At 40.8% G+C, this 18,266-nt stretch overlaps 1 protein-coding gene across 5 annotated transcripts in view; it reads left to right on the top strand.

Annotated features, from left to right (window-relative positions):
* The window catches only part of asap2a (ArfGAP with SH3 domain, ankyrin repeat and PH domain 2a), a 94,959-nt gene that overhangs the window by 21,848 nt on the left and 54,845 nt on the right, over window positions 1–18,266 (top strand). The window lies entirely within an intron of this gene.

Genomic DNA, 18,266 nt, shown 5'->3' with positions numbered 1-18,266 from the left:
GTTCAATTTGAATTTTAACTGTTGGTTACTTGGCAACATCTGCATTTTTTACTGTGACTTTTACCTCAGGGATTTTTATACTACACAGAATTAAGCTTAATAATCATATTAAGCTTTTAAGTACTTTTGGTAAGAGGCTTTCTGGACCTCTAGACACTGACAGTCTTTACAGTAGACATCAAAATCTCAATTACTTTTCAGCACATCAAAACAAGTGGGGTGAAATTTTACTGGGATTTACTGAATTTACAATCACTTCCAATGTGTATTTTCATGTTTACAAATTTTTTATTTCAAACAGTAACTTTAAAAAATAATAACAAAGGCTAGGTAATATTTCACCTTTTCTTTACAATATATGTACATTGTCTTTCAAATTACATTAAAAACAAGCACATCAGGTCTGATGGCTGAAAAGAGTCTCCACAACTGTAGAAGTTTAAGTGATGCAGGTATTTAGGTGGAGCTCTGCTCAGTAGTGCTGGATGTATTCCAGTATTTTCGAGGATAAAGTGATATACAGTTGTGCTCATAAGTTTGCATACCCTGGCAGAAATACAATTTTGGCATTGATTTAGAAAATAAGAGTGATCATGCAAAAAACTGTATTTTATTTAAGGATAGTGATCATATGAAGCCATTTATTATCACACAGTTGTTTGGCCCTTTTTAAATCATAATGATAACAGAAATCCACCAAATGGCCCTGATCAAAATTGTATATACTCTTGAATGTTTGGCCTTGTTACAGACACACAAGGTGACACACACAGGTGAAAATGGCAATTAAAGGTGAATTTCCCAAACCATTGGCTTTTTAAATTTCAATTAGTGTCTGTGTATACATAGTCAATGAGTTTGTTAGCTTTGACATGGATGCACTGAGCAGGCTAGATACTGAGCCATGGGGAGCAGGAACGAACTGTCAAAAGACCTGCGTAACAAGGTAATGTAACTTTATGGAAAAGAATATAAAAAGATATCCAAAGCCTTGCAAATGCCAGTCAGTACTGTTCATTCACTTATTAAGAAGTGGAAAATTCAGGGATCTCTTGATACCAAGCCAATGTCAGGTAACCAAGAAAGATTTCAACCAAAACTGCCTGAAGAATTGTTTGGGATACAAAGAAAAACCCACAGGTAACCTCAGGAGAAATACAGGCTGCTCTGGAAAAAGATGGTGTGGTTGTTTCAAGGAGCACAATGCAATGATACTTGAACAAAAATGTACTGTAGAGTTGCCAGAAAAAAGTCTTTACTGCACCATTGCCACAAAAAAGCCTGGTTACAATATGCCCAACAACACCTTGACACGCCTCACAGCTTCTGGCACACTGTAATTTGGAGCTTTAGAGCTTTATGATCACAACCATAAGCGCCATGTTTGGAGAGGGATCAACAAGGCCTATAGTGAACAGAATACCATCCCCACTGTGAAGCATGGTGGTGGCTCACTGATGTTTTGTGGGTGTTTGAGCTCTAAAGGCACAGGGAATCTTGTGAAAATTGATGGCAAGATGAATGCAGCATGTTATCAGAAACTACTGGCAGACAATTTGCATTCTTCTGCACGAAAGCTTCGCATGAGACGCTCATGGATTTCCAGCACGACAATGACCCTAAGGACAAGGCCAAGTTGACCCTCCAGTAGTTACAGCAGAAAAAGGTGAAGGTTCTGGAGTGCCCATCACAGTCTCCTGACCTTAATATCATCAAGCCACTCTGGGGAGTTCTCAAATGTGCGGTTCATGCAAGACAACCAAAGACTTTGCATGACCTGGAGGCATTTTGCCACAATGAATGGGCAGCTATACCATCTGCAAGAATTCAAGGCCTCATAGACAAAAAAGCTGTTTTATGATTGTGCCATTCTGTTATGAGCTACAGTTGAATGTAAATCCCATAATAAAATGTGTTTTGCCTGCTCACTCATGTTTTCTTTACAAATGGTACATATATTACCAGTTCTGAAAAGGGTATGCAAACTATTGAGTACAACTATAGGTATTCAGGTGGAACTCTACTCAGTAGTGAGGATGTTTTCCAGTCTTTTGGAGGATGATCTGACAGGTATTCAGGTAGAACTCTGCACAGTAGCGGGGATGTATTCCAGTATTTGTTGTTTGGTGCTCAGTAGTTTGGCAGTGTTTTTTTTAGGGGTCAGTGTTGGGGTATTCCTGGTTGTGTTTGTAGGGGACAGTGTTTGGGTAATACTGGTTGTGTTGGTAGGGGTCAGTGTTTGGGTATTCCTGGTTGTGTTGGTAGGGGTCAGTGTTGGGGTATTCCTGGTTGTGTTGGTAGGGGTCAGTGTTGGGGTATTCCTGGTTGTGTTGGTATGGGTCAGTGTTTGGGTAATCCTGGTTGTGTTGGTAGGGGTCAGTGTTGGGGTAATCCTGGTTGTGTTGGTAGCGGTCAGTGTTTGGGTAATCCTGGTTGTGTTGGTATGGGTCAGTGTTTGGGTAATCCTGGTTGTGTTGGTAGGGGTCAGTGTTTGGGTAATCCTGGTTGTGTTGGTAGCGGTCAGTGTTTGGGTAATCCTGGTTGTGTTGGTAGCGGTCAGTGTTTGGGTAATCCTGGTTGTGTTGCTAGGGGTCAGTGTTTGGGTAATCCTGGTTATGTTGGTAGGGGACTGTGTTGGGGTAATCCTGGTTGTGTTGGTAGGGGTCAGTGTTGGGGTAATCCTGGTTGCGTTGGTAGGGGACAGTGTTGGGGTAATCCTGATTGTGTTGGTAGGGGTCAGTGTTTGGGTAATCCTGATTGTGTTGGTAGGGGTCAGTGTTTGGGTATTCCTGGTTGTGTTGGTAGGGGACAGTGTTGGGGTAATCCTGGTTGTGTTGGTAGCGGTCAGTGTTTGGGTAATCCTGGTTGTGTTGGTAGAGGACAGTGTTGGGGTAATCCTGGTTGTGTTGGTAGCGGTCAGTGTTTGGGTAATCCTGGTTGTGTTGGTAGGGGACAGTGTTGGGGTAATCCTGGTTGTGTTGGTAGGGGACAGTGTTGGGGTAATCCTGGTTGTGTTGGTAGCGGTCAGTGTTTGGGTAATCCTGGTTGTGTTGGTAGGGGTCAGTGTTGGAGTAATCATGGTTGTGTTGGTAGGGGTCAGTGTTTGGGTAATCCTGGTTGTGTTGGTAGGGGACAGTGTTGGGGTAATCCTGGTTGTGTTGGTAGGGGACAGTGTTGGGGTAATCCTGGTTGTTTTGGTAGGGGTCAGTGTTTGGGTAATCCTGGTTGTTTTGGTAGGGGTCAGTGTTGGGGTAAACCTGGTTGTGTTGGTAGGGGTCAGTGTTGGGGTAAACCTGGTTGTGTTGGTAGGGGTCAGTGTTGGAGTAATCATGGTTGTGTTGGTAGGGGTCAGTGTTTGGGTAATCCTGGTTGTGTTGGTAGGGGACAGTGTTGGGGTAATCCTGGTTGTGTTGGTAGGGGTCAGTGTTGGGGTAATCCTGGTTGTTTTGGTAGGGGTCAGTGTTTGGGTAATCCTGGTTGTTTTGGTAGGGGTCAGTGTTGGGGTAAACCTGGTTGTGTTGGTAGGGGTCAGTGTTGGGGTAATCCTGGTTGTGTTGGTAGGGGTCAGTGTTGGGGTTATGTAGCTGGCTGTGAGAAAGGCAGTTTTTTTTTAAAGCAGGTTAGTGTGTCGTTGAGGAGATGGTTATTGCTCGTTATTAGCTTGGTGACAGGCATTGTCATCTGCATGGAGAACTGAGCCAAGGGACCACCAATTGGTATAACAATCTAGGACCCTAGTTGGTAGCACCAAGCTGTCTACCGGTGTCTCGGTTCAAACCTGGACTGTACTGTTAGCTGATGAGGGGAAAGGCATCATTCTCAATGATTCAATAGTCTAATTGTGCTCCAGTGACTTGGGCAGCTGCAGAAATCTGGTCTGATTTGAGTGAGTTTGCTCTCAAGTGGTTGACTCATGTGACATCCAGGTTGAGGCAGGGGAGTAAAAAAGCTCTTTTGCTCGGTGGGAATTTGGCCAAATCCTTTGGCAGTTGTTGCTATGAAACAAGACCAGACAAACAATTGGATATTGTGATATTGGGGGAAGGATGGGGTGGGTAAATAGGCAAATGGTTCAGATATTGCTCTGTTATGGCTGACTGCAGATTCCAGGCCATTAGCTGTAGTGTGTAATTCTATTAATATTCCAGTATGTGGGAAGGTAACTTCTCTTAGGACAGTGGAATTCACAGGTTGCAGGCCTTACTTGTCTTCATCAGTATTTTATTCCTCAGAAGATGTTACCAGTATGTTCATGTTGCAGTGTATGCAAAATGCTTTGATGTGTTCTCAGAATCTTCTGGCATGATTCAGTGTGGTAACGTTTTGGATGTGTTCTCAGAATCTTCTGACATGAAACAGTGTGGTAACGTTTTGGATGTGTTCTCAGAATCTTCTGACATGAAACAGTGTGGTAATGTCTTGGATGTGTTCTCAGAATCTTCTGGCATGATACAGTGTGGTAACGTTTTGGATCTCACAGGGGCCTTTGTTTGCCAAACAGGGTTTTGCGGCAAGGGAGGATCCTTAGAAAAGCCAGGATCAAAACTCAAAGCAGATCAATACACACAATTAGGGGGGCAATAATACCACTTTTTATTGCAGATACTGATTCCCAACATCCTAATAAGGGATAACATCTGCCTTTTTTCAGAGGGATAACATATTGTCCAGCATATCCCACAGATGCTCGATTGGATTGAGATCTGTGGAATTTAGAGGCCAAGTCAACACTTTGAACTCGTTGTTGTGTTTGTGGCAGGGCACATTATCCTGCTGAAAGAGGCCAATGCCATCAGGAAATACCGTTGCCAAGAAAGGGAGCACATGGTCTGCAAAAATGCTTAGGTGGGTGGTACGTGTCAAAGTAACATCACGTTTAATGAATGGGTCGTGCCTTTCATGTGGATGTTACTTTGACTAGGTTTCCCAGCAGAACATTGTCCAAAGCATCACACTGCCTCTGCTGGCTTGCCTTCTTCCCATAGAGCAACTTGGTCCCATGTGTTTTCCAGGTAAGACACGCCCCCAGCCATCCACATTATGGTAAAGAAAACGTGACTCAGTGGACCAGGCCTCCTCCTTCCATTGCGCCATGTTCCAGTTCTGATGCTCACGTGTGCTTAATGTAGGCACTTTTGGCAGTGGACAGGGGTCAGCATGGGCACCATGATTGGTCTGTGGCTTTGCAGCCCCATACGCAACAAACTGTGATGCACTGTGTGTTCTGACACCTTTCTATCAGTACCAGCATTAACATTTTCAGCAATTTGAGCTACAGTAGCTCGTCTTTTGGATCGGACCACACAGGCCAGCCTTTGCTCCCCACGTGCATCAATGAGCCTTGGTCGCCCATGACCCTGTCGCTGGTTCACTGCTTTTCCTTCCCAATTTTGATAGGTACTGACCACTGCAGAGTTTGGAGATCTCATCATCAATGGTACGTAGTATCATTAAAAGATTCAGAGAATCCAGAGAAATCTCTGTATGTAAGGGACAAGGCTGAAAAACAGTATTGGATGGCCTATGGCATGGGTGAAGTCACCATTAATCCTGAACAATATATACAGGTTTTGGAATAACATGCTGCCATCCAGATAAGTCTTTCAGGGAAGGCCGTGATTATTTCAGGAAGACAATGTCAAACCACATTCTCCACCTATTGCAACAGCATGGTTCTGTAGTAAAAGAGTCTTGCTGCTAAACTGGCATGTCTGCAGTCCAGACCTGTCACTCAGTGAAAACATTTGGCGCATTATGTAAAGAAAAATACAACAAAGGAGGCACCGAACTGCTGAGCATCTGAAATCCTATATCAAGCAAGACTGGGGAAATATTTCACTCTCTAAACACCAACAATTGGACTCCTCAGTTCCCAAACGGTTACAGAGTATTGTTAAAAGAAGAGGTGATAACAGTGGTAAACATGCCCCTGTCCCAACTAGTTTGATACATCTGGCTTGAAATTCAAAATGGGCATGTATTTTCCAAAAACAATGAGCTTCCTCCGTTTCAACATTTGATGTGTTGTCTTTGTACAATTTTCAAATCAATATAGGAATTAAATGATTTGCACATCATTGCATTCTGTTTTATTTGCATTTTATGCAGCGTCCCTACTTTTTGGAAACAGGGTTGTAATTGAAATACAGTGGCTTGGTAGGCTAGGTGTTACATTGTGTGAATGAGTTGAGCAATTTGTAATGCATTCTCGTCTGTATTCATCTTGACAGGCCATTTCTGAAGAACATAAGACAGGTTCAGTCCTTCCAGTCTTCATGTGAATGCATGCTCTGTATCAAAACACCTTTGCCTTAGCTGTGCTGTGATAGATGGCATTTGATAGCATAGAGATCCTGACCCTTCAATAGAGCCAGGACCAATATGTAAAATTAACAGCTGGTCGTGCCGTTCTGTTAGCATTAGTGCTAATGTTCATTCCACTCCTAGCTAGCGTCGTGTTTTGACCATGCTCTGGATAGAAAGTCGAGGTAACTTTAAGCATGGATGCTAACCTTGACTATTAAGTTACATGTAAATGTAGAACATTTCAGCAGCTCAGCATCTTTGTCAATGATTGCATGTTAATATCATCTTGTCCAAAGGTCTCTGGAAATGTGTGCTGCTTGATATTCTGTTGGCTAGAGGCACTGAACAATGGCATTCCTTCTGCCTGTCTGAGCCAAGCCCAGGTTTCCCTTGATGTAGCAGTGGGCAACATTTTGCATTATTCAGCTGAACATAGAGACCCTCTCCTAGGCTACCTTTACCACCCACCGTCCCAGAACATTGCCTGGGCATCACTCCCCTTTGGTGGAATATTAATTCCTAACAGTTGGTCGGATTAATGCGGAGAAGTAGAACTACACTTGTTCTGTAAGTTTTCAGTCTTTCCTGCTGCTCCTCCTGTAGCTTTGACAAACAGCCTTCACATTCTCAGGTTTTTGTTGTTCCATACACACGCTCCTCATCTCAAAGAATCGTGCTATAAAGTACAGTTTGTATAAACCTTCCTAATGATTAGTTCTTCCAGCAATAAAATATTTTTTTTTATCCCCTTTCCTGCTTTAACACACTTAAAAAGCGAACGTTTATAAAGGCCAGAAGCCAGCTATTTATTGAATGGATAAGTAACGCTTTCTAAGAATTTAGCATCCTAAATATCAAGGCTTTTCATCAGAAGCGGGCTGGAATTTTGAAGCTGTCTATTTTCTAAGATAATCAGGGTACTTGGTGTATTTCCATAGGCTGTAAATGTTTTATTATTATGTAGATTATTAGAGAGCAGCTATTACTAGTAATAAGTCCTCATGTCACCTTCGTTGAAGTGGTCGGGTTGCGATTTCTCTTTCCTTTTCAGTAATTTGCTAACGCATCTTTGTGCCTTGCTGACATTGTGTTGTACTAGCTGACTGCACAGATTGTTTTTAGTTTCAAACGGAAGGATTTTCCTTCCCCGCTTTCTCCCATTGAAATAATGAGCCCTTCCCCCGGTTCAGTCCGTTCCAGACCTTCTAAAGGGGAAGCGTCTGCCTGCCTGCTGGATTTGTTTCAATGTAGATGAGCTCATAACTCTGCAAAGGCACATGTCTGTTGAGCGTCATGATCTACATTTAAATAGTGAGTTTTGATTGCTAGGTAAGTGTAGGCTAATGCTAGTACTAGAGGAGCAAATACCAGTAGTTGTCGGTTGCCACCACAACAATGCCAACGCATATTTAGCCAAAATGCTCTTGAGGAGTTTGTAGCAGAGAGAGTTTTATTTAGTAACTTCTTGAGAATTGTTTATACTATATTAAAAACTATCAAAAGACTATCAAAATGAATTAGAGCACTTGCAATATAATTTTAACAACATTTCATAATAAAAAGTGTACATGAAATGTGTGAACTGTTTCATCACTGGTTTTAGAACAGTAAATAAATCCTTCTAGATGACACAGACCCAGCAGCTAGAACCTGACAGTACTGGATCAGGGCTTCCCCTGACTAGAACCTGGTCAGACTGACAGTACTGGAGCAGAGCTTCCCCTGGCCATCCCATTGGGCCGCCTGGTTCTGTCTGTCTGCCCATCACTGGGTCTGCTGTACTGTGACACTATCAATGTTCTGTTGGCCCACAAGCTGAGATACGAGTCAAATACTTCAGTAATCCCAGGTGATCTGGGAGGTTAATATTCCAACCCAGCTGATAGCAGGACAGCAGTGCACAGACCCAGAACTGAGTTGATCACATCTGGTTATCTTGGTTTCTACACCTGGTCGCCATCCACAACTGGTCGCTCCATAGACCAATCAAATGTGGATTCACCCCCATTATAACCCTGAATTCATGTTGTGAAAATCAATATACATTATTGTACTGAAAGCACCCCTGGCAAACCGTGACTATTGGAGCTAGGACCTCAGTAGCAAGCAAGCAAGTTTATTTATGTAGCACAATTCATACATAGAAGCAATTCAATGTACTTTACAGTGAAAAAAAATATACAAAATGCAGTGGAATTAAAGCAGTCAAAATGTTACAATTCTCTATCTCAGCTGTCTCCAGGGGGACTGCATGAACTTCAACACCCCGGTATCTCAATCCTCACATTCCAATCAATCAATCACATTTATTTATAAAGCCCTTTTTACAACAGCAGTTGTCACAAAGTGCTTTTACAAAACACCCGGCCTTAAATCCCAAGGAGAAAACAAAAGTATTGTTGAATTTCAGTGGCTAGGAAAAACTCCCTAAGAAGGCCGAAATTTAGGAAGAAACCTAGAGAGGACCCAGGCTCAGAGGGGTGACCTGTCCTCTTCTGGCTGTGCCGGGTGAACATATTAAGAGTACAAATTGTAATAATTAATAAATGCATGTGGGCTAAATCCAGAGTCTATTTAAATTTAGACTAGGTCAGAAGTATGACCTAGTCGACAGCAACGGGCCCCCCAAACCAGGTAATCCTCAGGTGTGGACCAGGTCCAATGCTAGGATGAACCCGTCAGTCCCTATGTGAGATAATCATTGCATCAGTGTCTTACTTGGCTCTCTCCGGGAGAAATGTATGCCATGTTTGTACATTTTATATTCATCCTCAATGAATTACAGTTACCATAACTGTTTACTGAATCCTCGCGCTCCAGCACTTGGATAAGCTCATCAGTCCTTTTGTGAGATAATACCCTACATCAATGTATAAACAACAGCACAATATCTTGCATTATCCTTCATCTGCAGATTGTTACATTTACACAGAGGTTATTCCTCTGATAGTACCAGATCTTGCATTATGATTGGTAAAAGATAGCAAAATATACATTTAATAACAAGATAATTCAAGAAGAGAAATATAAAATACAGCATAATAAGAAAACATAAAATAAGAAAATAGAATAAAACAAAATGTGATAAACATTGGAAGCTATAAAAGCTGTAAGAATAAACAGTGCGGTTAGGTTTAAGTGAGTTTAAGAGCTCAGTCATAGGCACGTGAAAATAGATGTGTTTTTATCCTGGATTTAAAAATCTATATGTTTGGGGCACGTCTAAGATCTTCTGGTAGTTTATTCCAGTTGTGTACAGCATAACTGCTAAACACAGCTTCTCTATGTTTAGTTTGTACTCTGGGCTCTACTAGCTGACCTGTGTTCATGGATCTAAGAGCCCTGCTCGGTTTATATTCTTCAAACATATCAGAAATGTATTCGGGTCCTAAACGATTCAGAGATTTATTAACTAAAAGCACCACTTTGAAATCTATTCTGTAACTGACTGGAAGCCAATGCAAAGATTTTCGAACCAATGCAGCTGCATTCTGAATGAGCTGCAGCTGTTTTACAGTCTTTGCAAGAGGCCATTACAGTAGTCAACCCTATTAGAGATAAAAGCATGGATGAGCTTCTCTTGGTCTTTTTGGGACACCAGGCCTTTACAGAAAATTTCATTAAAATGTTTACAGAACAATACCATTATTTTACAGATTTTCCCCAAATAATTATGTTCAATCACCTTCAATAAAGGGACAATCCTAAAAATTCTACAGAAAAATACCATTATTTTACAGATTTTTCCCAAATAATTATGATCAATCACCTTCAATAAAGGGACAATCCTAAAAATTCTACAGAAAAATAAAAAAAAATTTAGAGATTTTTGCTAAATTATTACGATCAGACACCAAAATATGATCTTCGAAATTACTGTGAAATATCTTCAACTGAAAACATACTCAAGCAATACAATATATATATATATAATTTTCACTGTTTCAATTAAAATGCCGTAGGAAGTTAACTACAAATAAAGTAAACACCACTATTGATTCTAAAATCCTTTTATTAAATGTATTCAGAAGTAAATTTACAATATCAACCAATTATTCACAAACAGTTCTTTAGAGCCCTGCAGTAGGAACTGAAAAACTGAAAATGGTACTTCTCCATGTGTGTAACGTGTGTCTGTAAGCATTTCTATCAAAATGAGGTAAAGATTTCCCCTTTGAAATGGATGGAGGAAGCAACCAATTGTGCTTTTGAGCTGAGGGAGTTGTGGTCTTCCTCTTCTTCATTCTCCTAACCCTTGGGGGCTCTGTATAAGGTAGTTCTGATAACATTTAAGAATCCTAACTATACAGTGTTTTTAATGAAAACATACCACAAAAGGTCAATGAATCTGTAACAGAGGTGCAACACAGAAGAAAGATCAGACTCCAAATGGCCAGTAATCATCTGGATCTGCTTCTGGAGGGGACACACACAGAGAGAAAATATTACTGAAAGGTTTTTACTGTAAAAAGTAGAATTTTATTTATAGTTCATTTTTAATGAACACTGCTGGACTTTCAGTGTTGTAGCATTTTCCCAAACAGCTGCAAAAAAATGGAAAAAACAACTAAAGAATCCTCAGGTTCTCATTTCATCAAATTTGACCTGGACCATACTGTGAGGGCATTGGATATGAACAGTTTGTAAGGGGACGAAAATAGCCTAAATCCTCACAGTTACACAATGTTTGTGTAGGTTAATATTGTGGATGTTATAACAAGCTGTTAACTGTTCACTGCACCTGATATTTTTATATTTTTACTTATTGTGTTGTTACTGTGTGCAATGCTGCTGCTACACTGCAATTTCCCAACTTGGGATCAATAAAGTATACCTATCTATCTAATGTGAAATAGTCACATCTGACCATCTAAAGCTAAAAAGGCAGGGCAGGGGACCAACACAAAAAGATTCCAGTTAGTTCTAATGATAATGAATAACATTAGATTAGACCAGTCAACTCTCTGTCTCTCTGTCTGTCTGTCTGTCTGTCACACACACATTGTGACCAGAAGTTAGGCTGCATTATAACTTTTAAATTAATATTTTCAGAAGGCAGTAAGGCTGTTACCACTCACCAAAACTGCTACCGTTATTACACAAGCAAGTGCAACGTTATAACAACGTAACGTAAGTTAACGCTATTACTGAGCTGTACATTAGGTTGACTCCGCAACAAGTGTCTGTAATGTTAGTACCATAACGTTAATGGTATTATAAATGCCTGTAAACAGAACAAGCAAACCATCTCGACTAAAACCACACTCAATATTAACGTTGTGTTTTGCTAACATGATTCATGCCGAGCTTAACAAGCTAGCTAATGTTAGATAACGTTTCCACATTAAGTTACCTGTAACATCAGTTAACGTTAATTACTCAGCATTTAGCTAACCTAACAGTCTGACAACGTTACAGTCTAAATTATGGATATGAACACAAACATTACGTTAGGTTATTAACTTAGAAAAACAACAGGGAAATGTTTTCTTACCTGATATCACCAGGATAACGTTATAACGTGAAATTCATGCTAGGAGAGCATACAGATCCTGACTCTTCCACTTTGTTCTCCGTTGAAATCCCACAACTCATATTCACTCAAATAATAATTTGGCATGCAGATGTAAAATAATCCAGGTAATGATCCACGTAATTCATTAGGAGTGGAGCGACAGAGTAGCGTTGAAGTCCTGCAGCATTCAAACTGACCTAGCTACTTTCAAATGAAGGCGCGCTCAGTGCTCATTGGCCAGTTTCCTGGATGACAGCCACATTGACCAATCACACAAATTCAAATGGCTTTATCAGATGGCTTTAACACTGTACATATTGCCAAAGCAAGCGTTTGAATTTAAAAATATTAATAACAATAATAGTAAACAATATTTACAATAAATTAATTATAATCTATACTTTTTGTAATACTGTAACTATGATTGACTCAATCACAGTCACAATCAATCAATCAATCTCAGTCAATAAGTAATTAATCACAATTAATCAATCAATCTATCTATCAATACGTTTGTGTCAATTAAAATTGTCATTAAAACAGTAGTAAAGTAACAGGCTACAGATAAAACAAGTAGTCTGTTGTCAATATAACAGTAATAACAAAGAAGAAGAAAAAAGTTTTAAATAATATATAGAAAATGTAAATAAATACATAAAATAGTAAGCGTACTGTATGTGTTAGAAAATGAAAATAATACATTAAAATAAAATAAATAAATAAAATTGTGTGTGTGTGTGTGTGTAAAAACCACACAAAAAACCCACAAAAAAATCAATTATTTTATATTTGTATCTGAGTTTCCACTGGTTGTCCTCAGTTCGTGGCACGATGAGACATGAGACAATTGTCAGAATGGAGATAAACCTTTATATAACGAGCAAAACATTTAATAATGGACAAATATCATAATTATTACAGTCATTTTCTGTAGAAAAATGGGAAATAACTATAGTTTGTCATTATTGGCAAAACATGTATAATAACAGGCGGGTTGTTAATTTACAGATAATATCTGTAATTTTACTGTTTTTTATACTATTTTAAAAAAACGGAAAAACTACTGTATAAATTTTGAGTAATGTACTGTAAAATTATGATTTTTTTTTTGAGTGTAGAGAACTCTGATGCCTGTGTATACAGAGCATTACTTGAGACCTTTATTTGCAGACCTATGTAGGAGGAGCAATTCTTTGATGACTGAGTCAAACGGTCCTAAGCCACGCCTCGACTGTGGCTCACATAAGCAGCAAACATACACTATGGTTGCAAATATCGATATATTAGAACAAAATACGGTTGTGTCATTTCAAAGAATATGTTTGATGTCCAGCATGCAACTATAAAAACATGCACCACAACAAGAAATGTCTTGTACCCAGCAATTCCAACTGCAACGTCATTACCTTTTGTTTTCACCAAACAACCGTTGAAATAATATTTTACATATTGTATTTAAAATTATATGAACGAGTCACCAACAAAAACCAAGCTGTAGATGAAAACAGAAAGTCCACTCACCATCATGATTATCATTTAAAAACCGTCCATGTAGCTTGTCTTTAGATTTATAATCTGAAAAAGATATTTTTCGATCAAAGAGATCAAAGCACTGGCTTAGCGTGGTCCTTACAGCTGTAGCGTGGTCCTTACACCCACATCACCTACCACACACCACCCACCCACCCACACCACCTACCACACACCACCCACCCACCCACCCACACAAACTACCCCCCACACAACACACCCACACCACCTACCACACACCACCCACCCACCCACACAAACTACCCCCCACACCACACACCCACACCACCTTCCACACACCACCCACCCACACCACCTACCACACACCACACACCCACACCACCTACCACACACCCACCCACACAACCACCACCCAGCACTTCTCCACTGGTTTGTCCTCTGGATTGATCATTGTGTTGTAAGCATGTTAATCCCGGCAGAATGCAGGGCTTGTGGGTGAGGGGTAGTCGGGTCTGTGGGAAATGGACAGTGCTGGAATAACAACACCCTCTGTGCTGTTAGATAAACCCTGTTTGTCTCTGTCTGTCTGTGACCTAGAGTGGGTTACAGTTTTTTGTTTTTTTGTAAATGCATTGAGTTGTCAAAGAAATGTATTCATGTCTGTTTGTTGATTGTCAAAGAGCTGCCTGTCTCACCACCTCCTCCGCTTCCTTTTCAAGATTCCCGTAAAACACACACGGCCGTCATTTCCTGAAGGCCACAGTCAGTCAGGATCCAAGTCATTCCTTCCATCTATCTGTCCCCTACAGCCTCCCCATGTCATGTTATCAATAACTGTCCTTGGCAGAGACAGACGCGCACACACACACAGACACCCACCCCCCCACATAGATGTATCTGACTGCCAGGTTTTTGTTCCAGTTTAGCAGAGACACTTGGGGGTTGTCTTTGTGATATGATTGTATGATCTGATTGGCCTAGATATGATTTCACCTACCTATATATTATAGAACCTCTAGAAAAGTTGCTTGTAGTAACTTTTCTATCTGAACATGTTAAAAGGCATACGTGGGTTTGCACTCACACATTTGTGTGCTTGTTTTGTTTTTAACCTGAGGAACTGGGAACTCAACATACATTAGTTTGATTGCTTAACTTAAATGTGATATTGTTGCTAGGTAACATCTAATATATATATATATGTTTTACATGTTTTTCTTTCTCTGTTAAAAACAAATCTTTGCATTTCAGCAAATCCTTGCACTGTCATATGCTACCTGCATGTCTGGGTGCAATATTTAAGCTGTTAATATAACTGTACATTCAATGGCATCATTTGGTAGGGTTAACTTCATGGATTCACTGGAAAGGGCGTTTTTTCCTCTAACCCCTCCCTGCCATTCTGCCCATACATTTATCACTTTTAAGGAAACCTCAATACTGTACACAAATTCACAATGTGGTTCTTGGTTCGCACATGAACACGAATTAATATATTTTAAAACGTGTTTCAGAATAAATAGCTAGCGAAGTTGAATGCCACAGTGGAATCCCAATCACCATGCACTGCATGTGAGCTTGTTGGATATTTGGCTATTCTGTTTAAATGAAAGCATTTGCTCACATCTTAATCAAAATTATAATAATTGTTGGCAGTGCCAGTTCTAGCCATTCAGGGGCCCTAAGTAAAATTGTATTTGGGGCCCCCTCTCTTCTATTGGTCTGGTGCTCCCAAGCAGTCAGAGGCCCCCTAGCTTTCGGGTGCCCTAAGTGACCTCTAGTGTTGCTTATGCTTGGAGCCGGCCCTGATGGTTGGTGCTTTTCCAACTATTGTGAGCCGAATTCGAGGATAAGCTAGTCAGCAAAAAAAGAACTACCCGACCTGGTCTGCCCATTGTATTAAAGCCGCCCGTAGCATCAGTCTGATCGGGCGATATCAGTGATAAGCGCAATGGTTTTATAGAGGCGCATTTGGCCCATACTGTTGTTGAGGCCAAACTGTGCTCTAGCTACAATACACATTTTACTTTTCCCCATTTCGCCCATCTGGTAGTAGGCTACCCACACTATAAGATTGTAAAATGATGTTTGTGCCATGTTTTCATATTGCCCTTTATTCTAGATTGAGCTCTCATCAGGCAATATATTCTCCCAGATTAGTGTTGCATCTTTTACCAAATTAACTCAAATATGATGACGATAGGTTTTTTTCTCTGTAGGGAAAACGTATGGTACCTCAAACCACAACACCTACTGTGGGATATGTCTCAGCCCTAGGCCCCTGTACTGTATACATTCATTAATAAAATACACCATGTTATCAATTTGTCTTTGCTTTAACTAATATTACATCATGGTAGTCGGTTATTTGAAAGGTCTCCCTGATCTGCCCTGATAAGATGGTAACCGGAGTCAGAGTTGGCTGAGATGAGGAATGCAGTGCTAATGAGCTACCAGACTCGAATCTCTTTGTCACACACACACTGTTCTGTTGGAAAGGTCTGGGTCGTCATGGCAACGCTCCTTTCCACTTCAGGTTTATTAGCAGTTAGCACTAGCAGCACTGAATGAAGTGTGGCTCTGAGGTGATGGGACGTCTGTCAGCCCTGCTGCTTTATGGGCTGAGAAAGGACTGCTGGGTTTAGTAGGGATAATTATCCAGTTCCTGTTCCTATATGGTTTATGTGTTTACTATATATACGCATCATATTTCTGTACACTTCCATTCAAAAGTTTGAACAGTAGTGTACTTCACCTCGGTTACGCCAACCTCATACTGTAACACAGTGCTGAAATGTCATGTGGGCGGCCACAGTGTAATGGGTTTCATGAGGATTTCCTCTTTGTAGTAAAGAGAATTTGGGTCCCTCAGTCTCCACAATTGAACCCAGACATTGTAACCACAATTCCTTTTGAATAGACTGTAGTGTCTCACCCTCTTCCAGGGGCTTTGTTGTTCTCATTCCAGCACATGGCCATGACCGAAGTCACTTCAGTGTGACAACACTGTATTCCAAATGAAACCCTAACTCTATATAACAGACCACTTCAGAAGGGGTTCACTATGTAGCTAAAACCGTGTCATTTGGGAAGCAGGCACAGCTTTTTCCTACTCTCTCTGTCTTCCTGTCCCATTGTGTCGTTGATCCCTAATACAAGGCCAGAGAGATGGGGGGGGGTGGAATTCCACAAATTGATTTGTTCACTCTAATAACAAAAGCCTCAGTTTATTATCCCTTATGATTTGTGTCTGTTGGTTAGTGTGGAAGTCACCTCATGATCTGTGTCTGTTGGTTAGTGTGGAAGTCACCTCATGATCTGAGTCTGTTGGTTAGTGTGGAAGTTACTTTATGATCTGTGTCTGTTGGTTAGTGTGGAAGTCACCTCATGATCTGTGTCTGTTGGTTAGTATGGAAGTTACTTTATGATCTGTGTCTGTTGGTTAGTGTGGAAGTCACCTCATGATCTGTGTCTGTTGGTTAGTATGGAAGTTACTTTATGATCTGTGTCTGTTGGTTAGTGTGAAAGTCACCTCATGATCTGTGTCTGTTGGTTAGTGTGGAAGTCACCTCATGATCTGTGTCTGTTGGTTAGTATGGAAGTTACTTTATGATCTGTGTCTGTTGGTTAGTGTGGAAGTCACCTCATGATCTGTGTCTGTTGGTTAGTGTGGAAGTCACCTCATGATCTGTGTCTGTTGGTTAGTGTGGAAGTCACCTCATGATCTGTGTCTGTTGGTTAGTATGGAAGTTACTTTATGATCTGTGTCTGTTGGTTAGTGTGGAAGTCACCTCATGATCTGTGTCTGTAGGTTAGTGTGGAAGTCACCTCATGATCTGTGTCTGTAGGTTAGTGTGGAAGTCACCTCATGATCTGTGTCTGTTGGTTAGTATGGAAGTCACCTCATGATCTGTGTCTGTTGGTTAGTGTGGAAGTCACCTCATGATCTGTGTCTGTTGGTTATTGTGGAAGTCACCTCATGATCTGTGTCTGTTGGTTAGTGTGGAAGTCACCTCATGATCTGTGTCTGTTGGTTAGTGTGGAAGTCACCTCATGATCTGTGTCTGTTGGTTAGTGTGGAAGTCACCTCATGATCTGTGTCTGTTGGTTAGTGTGGAAGTCACCTCATGATCTGTGTCTGTTGGTTAGTGTGGAAGTCACCTCATGATCTGTGTCTGTTGGTTAGTGTGGAAGTCACCTCATGATCTGTGTCTGTTGGTTAGTGTGAAAGTCACCTCATGATCTGTGTCTGTTGGTTAGTGTGGAAGTCACCTCATGATCTGTGTCTGTAGGTTAGTATGGAAGTCACATGACAGTTCCATTCTGACAACATTTGAGTGAATGATGTGTCTTGGTATAGAGACCCGGCATTTACAAAATCACACATTCACAGAAGTAATTAGCTATAATTACTCATAAGCAACATCTCAATTTGCCCAAGATGGAGAATCGGCATAATTTGTGTGGCGATCTGTGTTTTCCTGCTGAGGTTGAACTCTGGGACACCCAGTTCCAGGGTGCCCTGTTATCCATGACCCAGAGCCAGAAGCAACCTCAAATAGTGTGGCTTTAGTGTCCGATGTGCTAGAGTGCAATAAACTCTCACTCCTGAAAGTGTCCTCCACACATTTTGCAGTTCATGGCAATACATTTGCTGGGCCTATTTAATGCTTTTTCAGAGCTAAATGGACCACAGATGTCAAGGACCTCTTCTTCTCTCCTACGTATTCATTCTCATCCCCTCTCCTCTGTACTCATCCACTATCCTCTTCTCTCCTATGTTCTCATTCTCATGCCCTCTCTGTACTCATCCACTATCCTCTTCTCGCCTACATATTCATTCTCATTAGCTCTCCTCTGCACTCATCCACTATCCTCTTCTCTCCTACGTTCTCATTCTCATCCCCTCTCCTCTGCACTCATCCACTATCCTCTTCTCTCCTACGTTCTCATT

Source organism: Esox lucius, chromosome 15 (assembly GCF_011004845.1).
Source record: "Esox lucius isolate fEsoLuc1 chromosome 15, fEsoLuc1.pri, whole genome shotgun sequence".
NCBI lineage: Eukaryota > Metazoa > Chordata > Actinopteri > Esociformes > Esocidae > Esox > Esox lucius.
This window is presented reverse-complemented; position numbering and strand designations above follow the sequence as displayed.